Below are 12719 nucleotides of genomic sequence, written 5' to 3'. Positions count from 1 at the left end.
TCCCGACTAATCGAATCATTTCGAGTATCGCTCAAGGCGCGCGTCCTCCCTTCTCCACCCTCGGTTTCACGAAAACCATCGCGTTCATTTGCATTTAATTCGGCCGCTGCAAAATAGCGCGGGTCTCGATTTCGCTTTCACGTCGAGCCACCGTCGACTTAGCCAGACGCGAGCCAAGGTACCTGTAACGAAACCCGCCACGGGGAAAATCGCTTCCCCCTGCCTACCCTCGTGTAATCAAATAAGATTCTCTGTAAACAAGAATCCAATTTCCACAGGTTTCTACTTGCCCATCTACCGATGTTTCTTTTCTGCGTAACAGGCCTTGGGAAAATTAAGGGAGAGAGAATTTATAATGGATTCTGCTTAGCCATTTTTCACATAATAAAGTAAATATTAGGTCACTCTGTGTATTGAATAAGAATTAAAAATGGCGGAGCATGGTTTTTATGTTCTGGAAGAAGTTTCTACTGCTCGTTTCTTGCGTTTGCTTTTTCGTGGCTGCTGGTAGTAAATTACTTTAGCATTTATCCACGTGGTAACGATTGACATAATTAGGGAACACGTGTGTCAGGCATGCTGCGGTCTAAGGGTGCCACCCCATAAGGGTGCGTCAGGAAATTAGATGCAGAGCAGAGTAATAGTGTCAACAGTGGAGCTACCAGACAGTCTGAGTGACTGGTACTTAAGTACTTAGGATGTAACATTTATTTTTGGGAATACCGTCTGTATTTATTTTGGATTAACGTTAAATAAATTGTTAATAGTCTTAGTTCTACAGAACGATTTTTTTTAAATATTACCATGTTGAACTTGTAGAAAGAGCAGCTCTTTTTTGAACACCTAATTTTTATTTTGCATCTGCGGTTATGTAAACACGTTTCGTTTTTTAGGATCACATTTTTTTGCAGCTTGAACATGTTACATGGTTTTTTCTCTCGCGTTCTCGCGACAGGTGCTTTGTTTCAAAGCATTTATACCAGATGTGTACGTTTTCGTTCCCTGAATGCAAGTTTGCACATTTGCCTCTTTTTTCTGGGAATTTTGAACAATAAGAGTGAGTATCTATTTTGTCTTTATTTCGAAAACAATTTTTTGGCTGTATTTTTGCGAGGAGAGGGACTATACACGGTTTATGGTTGAAATGAAAATTCTTCCTTTCTGTAAAAAAGTGAAGAGTTCCTTGAAAGCTAAAATCCTCTTTGTTAAATTTTAAATCAGGAAAGAAAGATTCTGTTTTGTCTCTTTTTAAGAAAGAGCTTTCTCGCAAAACTGTTGGAGGACTTCAAGCAGTACATAAAATGGATTTTTTATCATGAATAAAATATATCGTTATCTTTACAACTGCTTTCAATGCCTTTACAATTTCTTCCCTTCATCGACGTATAATTAAAATGCCATTATTTCCATTTAATGGAACTCAAGAAATACTAAAAACAATTATTCTAAAATTTATGCTCTTAAAATCAGAATCACTGTACTTTTTGGATGAAACTGCAATCAAATATATTGCAACGATAAACGCGTCGAAAGGCCTCGAAGACATATTAGTATCGTTCTAAGCAAATCAAGCCTGACGAAGACAACCATACTCGACTCGAGACTCTGTGTATGATTCACAAGAGAAGTAATAAACACGTCATGTCTGCAGCGTATGCGCATAAATAATTAATCGCTCCCTGAAGATGCGATTTACGTTCCATTCGACGCGTAGGCGTGGAACCAGTTTAATAGCAGAACTACGTATGATACCTACTCCTATCAGAGCTCATTACATCTACATATACTATTTCTAATTACAATCTGCGTTCATTCAAAATGTGACACTCTTGCTATTAATAATCATTTAGCTGCATTTAATGTCTCAATATATCTCCTATAAATGTTTCCTGAATCACTGATACAGTCTTCTCGTTACAGTATCACTGCTCAGGGTAAGTTTCTACTGAAGCACAAATTTTAGAAGTCTACTCACGTGCAGGTAGGTCTTTCACGAAAATTAATGACTTATAAGTTTAATACGTACTTTATCTTTGCAAATAGGATTTTCTCTGCAGAATTTTTTCACTATGAGCTTCTCACTATTTCTACCATTTCTTGCAGCGACTTTCACTTTCTCCCAGTTTCTCCTCTGATAAGATAAACATGGTAATGCATTCATGCGTTTGTGGACCTTCAAAACGAATCACTTTATAAGCTCATTACTGAGAACCAGTCGCGATAGTATAAAGAGTAAACTGTATCAAGAGATACAAAGTGATATTAAACTAGATCCACGTAAAAATCTATACCAAATTAAATTTTCTTACAGATCTCAAATATTGTTGATTAATTTTTATCAGACTGTAGATTCTCTGGAATTCCTCAACAGCTCCAGAGACGTTTGTCTTACGTGAATTAGTCGAGCTTATCGATATCAGCGTGCTACAAAGGTAAATGCAGAAGCCAGTCGATAAAACAAGATAAAAAGAATTTAGAATTCAGATGAAACAAGACTCGATAAAACTCTTGGAGTTCTGAGACAGCCAAGAGAATACATTCTCTCTCTCGACACGCAGTCGCGACGCAAATGCTCCTTCGCTTAATTAATTAGAAGCTCTTGTTACACTGCTGTCCCTGACATTAAATTTACCCGAGAACCGCCTTCAGAATTTTTCGCCTGTGACTGGATGGGAAATTTGGATATCACGTTGCTAACTCGATATCCAATTTCGTGTCTATAACCACTTGCAAACGAGGTGTATTCACATACAAATCTTTTAGTATAATAGAGAATGGTATAATAAAATCTGCTGAGCTATGATTGGATCTGGCCTATGACCTATGAGCTGGCCTAAGGTGTACTAAAGGGAGTAGAACTTTAGTTAGAACACTTGGGTTGCCAGATTTAATGGAATCTTCAATACCTCGTATAATGCACTAGGGTGGATAGAATTTGGAATATTTTAGCAAGATATTCAGCCTGATAGTGACAGTATATTCTAGATCCTATTTGTTTTAATAGCTCGTAAAAGTCCCTCGACTGTTGTAACATTTATTACATAATATAACAAGTGGATTCTGATATGAGTGATATTTAGAAATGTTTGTTGAGTTGCTGCAAAGGATATCAACAGAACTAATGAAATGTTTGAAGTTACAGCTACTCCAAAAGCTTGCTAGAGTGTTCTAAGTTTCACCTGTTCTAGAGTTCCAAGGTATTCTGACTATTAAATCTAAAGAGTACTTAAATTAATAATTTTCTTAATTTAATTTAATATTTTTTGCTTCAACTTTGAAAATATTCTATATTATAGAAACTTTTATTTTTGAAAAATATTCTGTGCTGCATTTTATGATTAAAGATGTACAAGAGCTTAACATTTCGAATTCCACCTACGCCAACAATAACACATCGCAGCAAGGGATGAAAAATCGCACAGGCAAGAGAAGAGCGATTTTTTCTCCGTTGATTTTAAAATTCTGCTGAGTTCTGTTGGAAACGTGTTACCTACTGCTATGCGAGAGAATCCGAGAAACTTTTCTCGTAAAGGGAGCGTAAGGAAATAAGAGCGAATAGAATGGACTCTTCAGTGTCTGACTCGAGTTTTAAATGCAATTTTTTATTTCCAGACTTCATTCTATGGATATTTTCATCGATGAAGAGACAGAAGATTTCAAAATTCTTTCGCCTTGGCGAGGAATACTGCGAAAATAAAAATATTAACACGCTTGATGACTTAAGCCTGACCTTCGTCCTCTTGTTTATTGAACCATCTGACTGTCCACTTTTGTGCACTTGCAATGATCTCATCTCAGAATTCCTCCTACGACCACGTTTTATTATATAATACAGTGTCTACTATACTACTATAATATAGTGTCTTACAGCGAATCGTGCTTAACGAATATCGATTGCTTTCTGGCATTCCTGCTATATGAGTAATACTAGTAATAATAGCAATCAGAGATAAACTTATGAAAATACTATCCAGCAATTTTTAGTTTCTGATTCGAATCAGAGAATTTTTTGAAACAAGAAACTTTTAATTTTGAGCGAGACTTTTGTTACTGGAGCACAGAACATTTTTCTATTTATTGAAATTAATTTTGAGATTATTTTTTGTTGATTTCACACATGAGGTAGGTGTGTTCTATGTAAAATTAGTCCAAAAAATTTCGTTTATCTAATAATAAGTTGTCTAAGATGTGTAGTGCTAGATTTGTATCTTAAGCAGCGTCATCAGAAGTTCAAGAGCTAGGATACTTAGTCAATGACTACTTGAGGTCTAACAGGGTGAACTTAGAACTTGGGAGGCCGATGGATGACATTGATTAGACACAGATAGAACTTTCGGAATCACAAGTTAAATGTTTGCACAGAAATGCACTTTTATTTGGAAGAAAGTAGTGGAATAATAATCTTTACTTTTAACTGCAACTTACACTTAACTACTTGTTAACCTAATTGTAAATTAATTTATCACTTCATACTTAAAAATTATTCCCATTCCCATCCAAAGAAAAATGACTCCAAAATATCTTATTAGTACACTAGTGTCAGAAGTTACTCCAAAAATGCTCAACTAAAGTCAAAGCCGAACACAGATACCATCAAGAACCCAGTTACTAATCAGAACCCAATTCCTGATCAATGTAGTGTTTAAACACATGTATGAATTTCATTTTGGCAAAACGTGGTTTTAAAACGTTAGTAAGTTATTATTACTTACTTTGATATACACGTGAAACTGAATACCTAGTAGTGAGACATAATGCAAGTGATCATCTATTGCTCCCTTTACCTATGCTTTCCTTTAAGAAAACTAAATTACGATCTAATTATCATTATAGTACTTTTTCAATCAAAAATTGCAGATGACTCATAGATTTATGTATATAACAAATTTTTTGGATTCGATTAATTTTTTCGCGAATACCTTAGGAGAACCATGCTTCTTACTCTTCAGTGATTAGAAACTGGGGTCTCGATGGTACAATAATATAGTCTATTCTACGCGATCACGATCGTGTCGCGTCTAAACCACAGAAAACGACGGAACACACCCGCTGTGACTCACTGGGCGGCTCGCTACCATATAATACGATAGCTGAGGACGGAAAGGTTTCATTAGTTCAGGATTCAGCTTACCAGGAATCCAAGCCGCGGTGATTTATCGTTACACGGGGGCAAAAACACCGAAAGCTCGACGGGTACGTTCTGAAACGGCCGCGTCACTTCTGTCACGAAGTTATTAATAAACGCCATCCTGTCATTGCCATCGCGCGGCCATGATTGATCCACCCGTTCACGTCGCCGCGGCTTTAAAATTCAAATGCTGTTTGAAAATATCGACGCTGGGGAAATCGAGCGTGGAGAACCAAAGGGACTCGAAATTCACCTCAAACAAAGTTGTTCGACAGAATTCGAGAGAATTTCTGGGTAATCGGTCCTTGTATCATGTTCACGCGATGTAGGCTCATGGATTTTTGTATTATGTTCTTTTTTCTTGGAACTGCTTTGAGCTTCTTTCGTGTTAAGGGTGTTCGTAGTTTGGTAAGTGAAGTGTGAGTCATGGGACGATTCATGAAGGGCGAGATTATACTTTATAAGCTCGTTTGCAATGAGATATTGAGAGCTGAGGGAGTGGAGAATATTTTTATGCTGTAGGGTTTTAATTTTGAATTTTTTTTTTTAGAAATTTTGTGTGGAATGAAGGTGTATTTTCGAGGACTTTTTTTTAAATGGGGGACACAGATATATCTAGTAATTTTTTAGTGGATATGTGATTTGAATTAATTTTTGAGGAATGGACTTCTGGTGCATAGGTACCTAGTAGTTTCTTATAGGAATACTGACCTATTTATGAAATTGTTATTTATTCTTCAGATCTTTAAAGATTAGGTTCACTCTAAATGTATTATAGAAGTTCCTACGATAGTTCGTATCAGGTTACTTCAACAGACTACACTGATTTCACTTTTCATTCGAATAACTCACACAATCTACCCAATATCACTTCCTGTTATCGAAGTATATACACAATTTCCTCGCGACTCGATATGACTAGAGTATTTACTTGCCATTTACTCCCAGTTTCCCTCACCTTCGACTTATTCGAAAGAAATAGGAAGTCATTAACATGTGAATCAATTTAAAAACAATACAATGTATAACGAGTTCTTAAGAAATCACCAAATTATTTTCTTAAAAAAATATTAAAAAATAAAAGGTTCCAAGAAACAGGGAGACTGTCGACCTCATAATGAAGAGTTGTCTTCGTAAAGGGGTCAAAGGTATCCCGTTAAATACAAACCCACTCGTACACTCAACCGCATCCCCATCCCTAACGGTACTCGATATTCGATCGACAAGATTCTATCACTCCAAAAGAACCAGTTGCAAGGACGTTACCTCGTGAGTCGCAGGTATATCTCAGCGCCTCGGTGGAAGGTCACCAACGCAGTGAACGTCCCCAAGTATCTACGTTTCGTTGGAGCACAAGCACTTAACGAGCATTCTGATCGGTTCAAGCTTTCCCAAATCACGGATCTCCCCAACAGCCTCAGGCTCCAGAAAACCACTAACCACTCGAGTCTCCAAGAAACCTTCTTTCTCGTTATAAGCTCACGATCACCATCAATTACCCCAACAGTTCTCCACGAACTTCATCAAACAAACCAAGTCACCAGTAAGCTTATCTCTTCGATTTAAATACGCCCTCACACCGAGCTTATATCGAGTACACCCCGCGCGAGAACCATGGCGAGCAGTTCGTCAGTGGAAAGCTCGAAGAAAAAATTGTTTTATTTGAATGAATCACTTCGTGGTATCGAGGCGTCTCGACCGAGTTCCTTCGATTCTCTTTCGAGACCGGAAGCCGCGGATTTCCTCGAACCGGACACGTTGACACGCCGAGCCGAGAGGGACACGCGCGACAGGACACGAGAGAAGAGGAACGAGACGAGGAACGTCCGGAGCGCGTGGCGTGTGCGCATCGACTGCTAACTAACTTCGCCCGACCAGCATCGAGTACGATCTCTTGTCTCTGTCCTTGTCCCCCTGCCATGCGTGTCCTGCTCGACCCTCTCTCTCGCGCCTCTTTATCTCTGCGCCTATCGCTCCGTCTTCTTGCCCCCTCGTTCTGTCCCTCTCCGCCCAATCGTTTCTCGATTCGAGCGTCCCTCTCGCACGTGTCGCGAGTACTATTCGTGTTCCATAAGAAGTCCTCTAGAAAGCATTAGGAGCAATGTTTTCCAGGGGACTTCTCATGGATAGTACTCACGCCAAGCTGGCATCTTCGATCCTCGCGTCCCTCCTACATGTGTCGCGAGTACTATTGGTGTCCCATGAGAAGTCTCCTCGAAGCATCACGAGCAATGTTCTCCATAAGTCCCATGAAAAGTCCTGATGCTTTCGAGGGGACTTACAAAAGCATTAGTAACAATATTTTCCAGGGGACTTTTCATGGGACACGAATAATACCACGCCAAGCTGACATCTTCGATTCTCGTGTCCCATCGTCCCATCCTCCTCGCGTTTAAGCTCCAGAAGCTGAGCTTCCTCGCGTGCACGAAAGCATTCACGATGACAGAAAGATGCATCGGCCCTGTTCGCGGGTCATTTAAGATTATCTCGCTACTTTCGTGATCGGGAATTATAATTTCGCGACCCTGAGCGCGGGATGGTTCAGCCTTGTGCAGTGACGACCTTCTCGAGAGACCTTTTTTGGTCGCTTTCTGGCGTGGGTGGGTCGAGCGATGTGGTTCTTTCTTTGGGTTTATTGGGCCTTGATTTTTGTTTATTGAAAGAATCGATGGAGGGTTTCTTTTGTGGAGATTCGATTTGTGTGTGGGGAAGTGTGTTAAGGTAAAATTTAGGTAGGTAGAGGATTTGAGAAAAGGTTGAGTCTGTGGAGAAAATTTGTTGTAACTAGTTTACAGTAGTTATTATTATCGTAAAAGTATTGTACTTGAGCATTAAAGTGTAGTTTTTCTTGCTTTCTTCTTGTATTAATTTTTTAAGATTTTATCTGCATGACTCGACTATTTCTCTACTTCTTAAACTATTATTATTATAGCGAGCATATATTCCTTGGGATTTATGAAAATGAAGACTATTCTGTCTGCAGTATAATAGAAGCTAGGATATATGTTGGCCTGAGTTTAAAGTTTGCAACTTCGCATTAAGCATTACAATGCTATTCGTTAGGTTGTTTGCGAAACTGCAGTAGAAACTGTGAATTGCAGTCGTTATTCTGGAAAGCTTGTTGCTTAATAGCAGCAAGTAAAATTGAAGACTAAGGAACGAATCTGTATATTGTACGAATAATATTTTACAAAATTTAGCACTTCAACATATGCAAAAACATCTTATTATATTTTACAATAAAATTTTGCAAGCCTTGCAGAACTCCACAATGTACATATTTAGGTATGAAGATGTATTCAGTAAGCTGAACCCCATGGCGAAGATGTAACTGCATCAGAGATAATACAGCTTATTAGCGATATGCACCAATGGATGCTGTTAAGAATTCAGCACAATATGCAGTTTGGTTTAATGCAGCACTAGGGACCCTAAATTTCTCTGATAATCATGTTGGAGAATATTCTCAGAGGAACTAGGCGATATTAACGTTTCAAATAAACAAGTCACATTTCTCAAAAGTGTTAGAGAATAAAAGAATTATCGAAGTAGAACAGAAAACACTGCTCATAATATTGGAATCATTTTTACTAATTACTGAGAAGCGTGAAGAACAAGATTTCAAATGAAAGGAAGGACAGATTCCTTTTCTGCTTCTGTGTAACCCAGCTTCAACTACTGAGTCCAGTAGCCGAAACAAGAGTTTCACGTTTCATGCCACTTGAATGTGTCCCAGAGAGTCAGAGAGTTTACTGTACCACTTTCGCCGACCATGGATAATACACACTATGCACCACATATCCTTCTATATTGCGTATACCTACAAATTTCACTGTACAATATATTTTCCAATAAAAAATGTTGAACAGAAACCTCTTATCTTTTTTTTAATTACCTATACTGAGGACATTGTATTCAGAAAAATTGCTATCTAGAAAAGCTGAATTTCTGTAAGGCTGAATGATCATGTAACTTTCATAAAACTCCATAGCATTCGTGATTAGAAAAATACCCAATAATAAAAAAAACAGAGAACGTTGCATTGTTCGCCACAATTAAAATGCTAATAATAAAAGAAGCGTAGAGACGTCCGAAACAGCCTGTTACACATTCCGAATGCAGTGCAGTTTTATAAACTACTTCGAGCCTTCTCGTGACGAAAATCGGAAACAGACTTCTCGCCCCTTTTCGTATCCCAAGTCAGGAACCCTCCTTCTCTTTCGTGATATTTGACTCTGGAACGTGACTCTGAATTCCGAAACCTTCCCTTTTCGAAATGACGCGCAACCATCCATAGGAACCTGTAGCTAATTCTCATATTCAAGCGTTCATATATGAAAAATATTTAAAAGCTTAAAAATTAGTTCAAATTTGTATAATTTGAACATTTGAACTTACACTAAAAGTGTTTTTGCACTTTGCAATTGCCTATCAATTGAATCTTTCATTAAAAAATTTCGATAGAAAATGGCTGCGTCCATTTTTGAATTAAAGTAATTGTAAAAATTCGTCCAAAACAGGCTAAACTTTCTCCTTTAATTTTCCCCTCATTTTTACTGTTTCAAGAGGCTTTGTGCCATATGCTCGACCAGTTCGTAACCCAGCACAATCATAAAATTCTGGATAGCCGTGGAACAAGTGGGCCGACCGTAAAAAAACACGATCCATATGCGTTTCGACTTGGCACTGCCATCCGATTGGCTGAAATTTGCTGAATACCTTATATGCACGATCGTTGGGGGACACAATTCACACAATGCTGTCTGCCCAGTAATTTCCCCGAATTTTTTACTTTTTTTGCAGGTCGTTCAATAAAACACAGGGACGCGCAGTATCAGCATCCTATTGGATTCCAAATTTTAGACGAGTTTTTGAAAACGGTAGGACAAAAAGAATTCCACAGAAAAACAGAGATCACGAATTTTTGTCATTTTTTGCAGATTTCCCCTACAGTAAAATTTTTACCGCGACGAGTATTAAAGTTAAAAATATTTGAGTGTGGAAAAGGTTTTCTCTGAATTTATGCTTTCAGTCGAAGTTTAATGTACCATCAGCGACTTTTTAAGCCTTTTCAAACGTCTTCGGTGTCGTCTGGACCTCAAGACTATTTCCTTCTGTCAATATTAGTCGAGCGATCTGCCCTCAGTATTTTCTCGATTTTTATCGAAAGTTTTCAGTATCGGATGCGATGCGAACTCCAGCTACAAACTTCGACCGAGTACAACTTAAGCGGCTACAAGTTTCGTCGAGAACAGATCAATCGATATCGCGGGGAACTTTGCGAGCGTTACGAAAAAATTCATCCTAGCCAATACGTGTTCCCAAAGTTCGATCCAGATACGAAAAAGTAGATGCTTTCCTGAATATATTGCTTCGCCAAGCGGAAGGATACTGAGCAGCTGAAGTAAAGCTAAACTGGAAACTTTTGCATTCAGTTTTAACGATAAGGTGAAAGCTTGGAACATTATTGTTAGAAGGGAAATACAAGAAGAAAGTTTTTACTTTACAGTGAAATACACATTTCATATCTTAGTGTCTTAAATCTTTGGAAATTATTAAATCTAATAATTGAACTGTGGATTTATATACAACTTCATACTTACATAAACAAAGTTAAAAAAACAGAATCTGAATAAAATATACTATCTTTCAAATACTATAATTTGCGTTCTAGGTTTTCGAATACTTTATGCATTCTGCAAGGTTCTACGCGTTTCAAATTTCCATAACTGCATAAAAATTCCGTCTACCAATAACAGATCAATTTAAAAAAAAAATTAAATTTCTGTCTTTTAATCGATTAAGTCGAATATTAAAACCTCTACTCCCCATTGCACAAACATCAAAGAAAGTGCATAATTGCATTCAGCTTGCAGCAGCTGCGGTCCCACAGAAAAAGCTTCCTATGTAAGCAAAGGCTCATCAGAATTCTACTATTCTCATTTCCATACGATTTGGCAGGACAACAGAAGCACCTAATGACTTCTGCAAGCGGTATCGACTCGCATATTAGTCCACGTCGTGCCGAGGAATTCGCGGTTGCAATTTGCGTATTAATGGGACACCGTGGAGGTGTAGGGCGCCATGACTTCGGGGGTGGGCGATAAACGTATTTTATGGGCGAGACCCGTAGTGGTTTCTCCATCGTCGCAATTAACGGTAAAACATCGGTGTTCACCCCCGCGCCACGATGCACGTGTGCAGGTAGATGCAGTGGAGATATCGCGAGCACCCGACAGCGTTAAATAAAAACCTAATGGCACAGGTAACGGGAGGTGAGGGTCATTTTCATTTTTGTCGGCCGCGTACCGAACGAGAGCATCACTGGCTCTAATTGCGACAGGGGAAATTGGGGAAATTGCGAAACGTGGCCTCCGAGAACGTGCTGTCTATCAGTTTTTCGAGAGTTCTTTTCGAGGGGCGTTCAATAATTGGGACGAGTTCTGTATTTTGTTTGATTCCGTGGGCGAGAAGAAGGAAGCTGAGTTATGAGGATATTTTATGATTGCAGCTTATTTTGGGAATATGTACAGGGTGTCTAAAATGTAAAATACTGAAAAGAGTGAGGAGAGAAGTAGTTCCTGAGTTGAGTCGTTCTGAAATATTGGGACCACCTGATACCTTTTTTTAAGATTTAGAACAATCTAAAATCCTTTCCAGGAAATAATTACAACAGTATTATAATTGTAATATTTTTGAACTAGAATAAAATTGAAGATCAAAGTCTAATATGTAAAAAATAGAATTAATATTGAATAGCTGTTTAAAGTATAAACTGCAGTTAGTAAAAATAGCGAAATACTTGAATATCTTTTTGCTAATGCAAAATACATAAATTGATAAGCTGCAGAGATAACCATGTAAGCGAAAATTTGTGGGGGAAGATTAACCGAGCGCACAAAGTAAAGCACGTCCTCATAATTGATATTAAGATTCCAAATTACCCTGAAACAGTGTATTATTGAGGGTACATTACGTGACGTCGGGAAAACGTAATTTATGACGTACTTTATTTTCCGCGGCGTTCCCCTCAGGGAATCCACTTTATCTTCGCAATCGATAACGGAGCATGCAGATGTAATCAGTCAAGTGCATAAGATCAATTCCTTGATCTTGTTATTTTTTGATAAACACCTAGCTTTAACCTCACGAGCTGATACTTCGGTCGAAATTCATCATATCAAAGAAGCTAATAAATATTATAGGAATTGTGTATGACGATATCAAATTTTTCAGCGATTCGAATCTCCACAATTTTAGTAGCTAATCTTCCTCCAACTTCTTTAATAAAAAACATCACTCTCATAATAACTTTCCACCATTCTATACATTTTTTCTCAGACAATATTTAAATTCGTCTTTTCATCTACTTTTTTCACACACACACACACACACACCAGAGGAGAATTGTTTCCCAAGGCTCTCTCAACCACGAATCCACCCAATTCATCTTCGAAGTCGGCAAGAACGTGAATGATCGTCCAGAAGCGTTTCACAGATAGAAAGAAAAGAGAGAACGACACCGAGGAACTTTTAATCGAAAAACTTGGAACAATGCATCTTTGCTGCTCTCAACAATAAGTTCGATTCA

At 38.2% G+C, this 12719-nt stretch overlaps 1 protein-coding gene across 6 annotated transcripts in view; it reads right to left on the bottom strand.

Moving 5' to 3' along the window:
• The window catches only part of C3g (C3G guanyl-nucleotide exchange factor), a 65957-nt gene that overhangs the window by 22226 nt on the left and 31012 nt on the right, over nt 1–12719 (bottom strand). Inside the window, exon 1 of one of the 6 annotated variants that reach the window (XM_076376020.1) lies at nt 6395–6514. The exons of the other annotated variants lie outside the window; for them this stretch is intronic. The gene's annotated coding sequence lies outside the window, so the exon portion shown is untranslated. Of the gene's footprint in view, nt 1–6394; nt 6515–12719 lie in introns of those variants that run through there. 6 annotated transcript variants of the gene reach the window in all.

The sequence above is a fragment of the Calliopsis andreniformis genome, chromosome 4 (genome assembly GCF_051401765.1).
Source record: "Calliopsis andreniformis isolate RMS-2024a chromosome 4, iyCalAndr_principal, whole genome shotgun sequence".
NCBI classification, from domain to species: Eukaryota; Metazoa; Arthropoda; class Insecta; order Hymenoptera; family Andrenidae; genus Calliopsis; species Calliopsis andreniformis.
The sequence above is the reverse complement of the archived record's forward strand: the minus strand, read 5'-3'. Positions and strand labels throughout refer to the sequence as shown.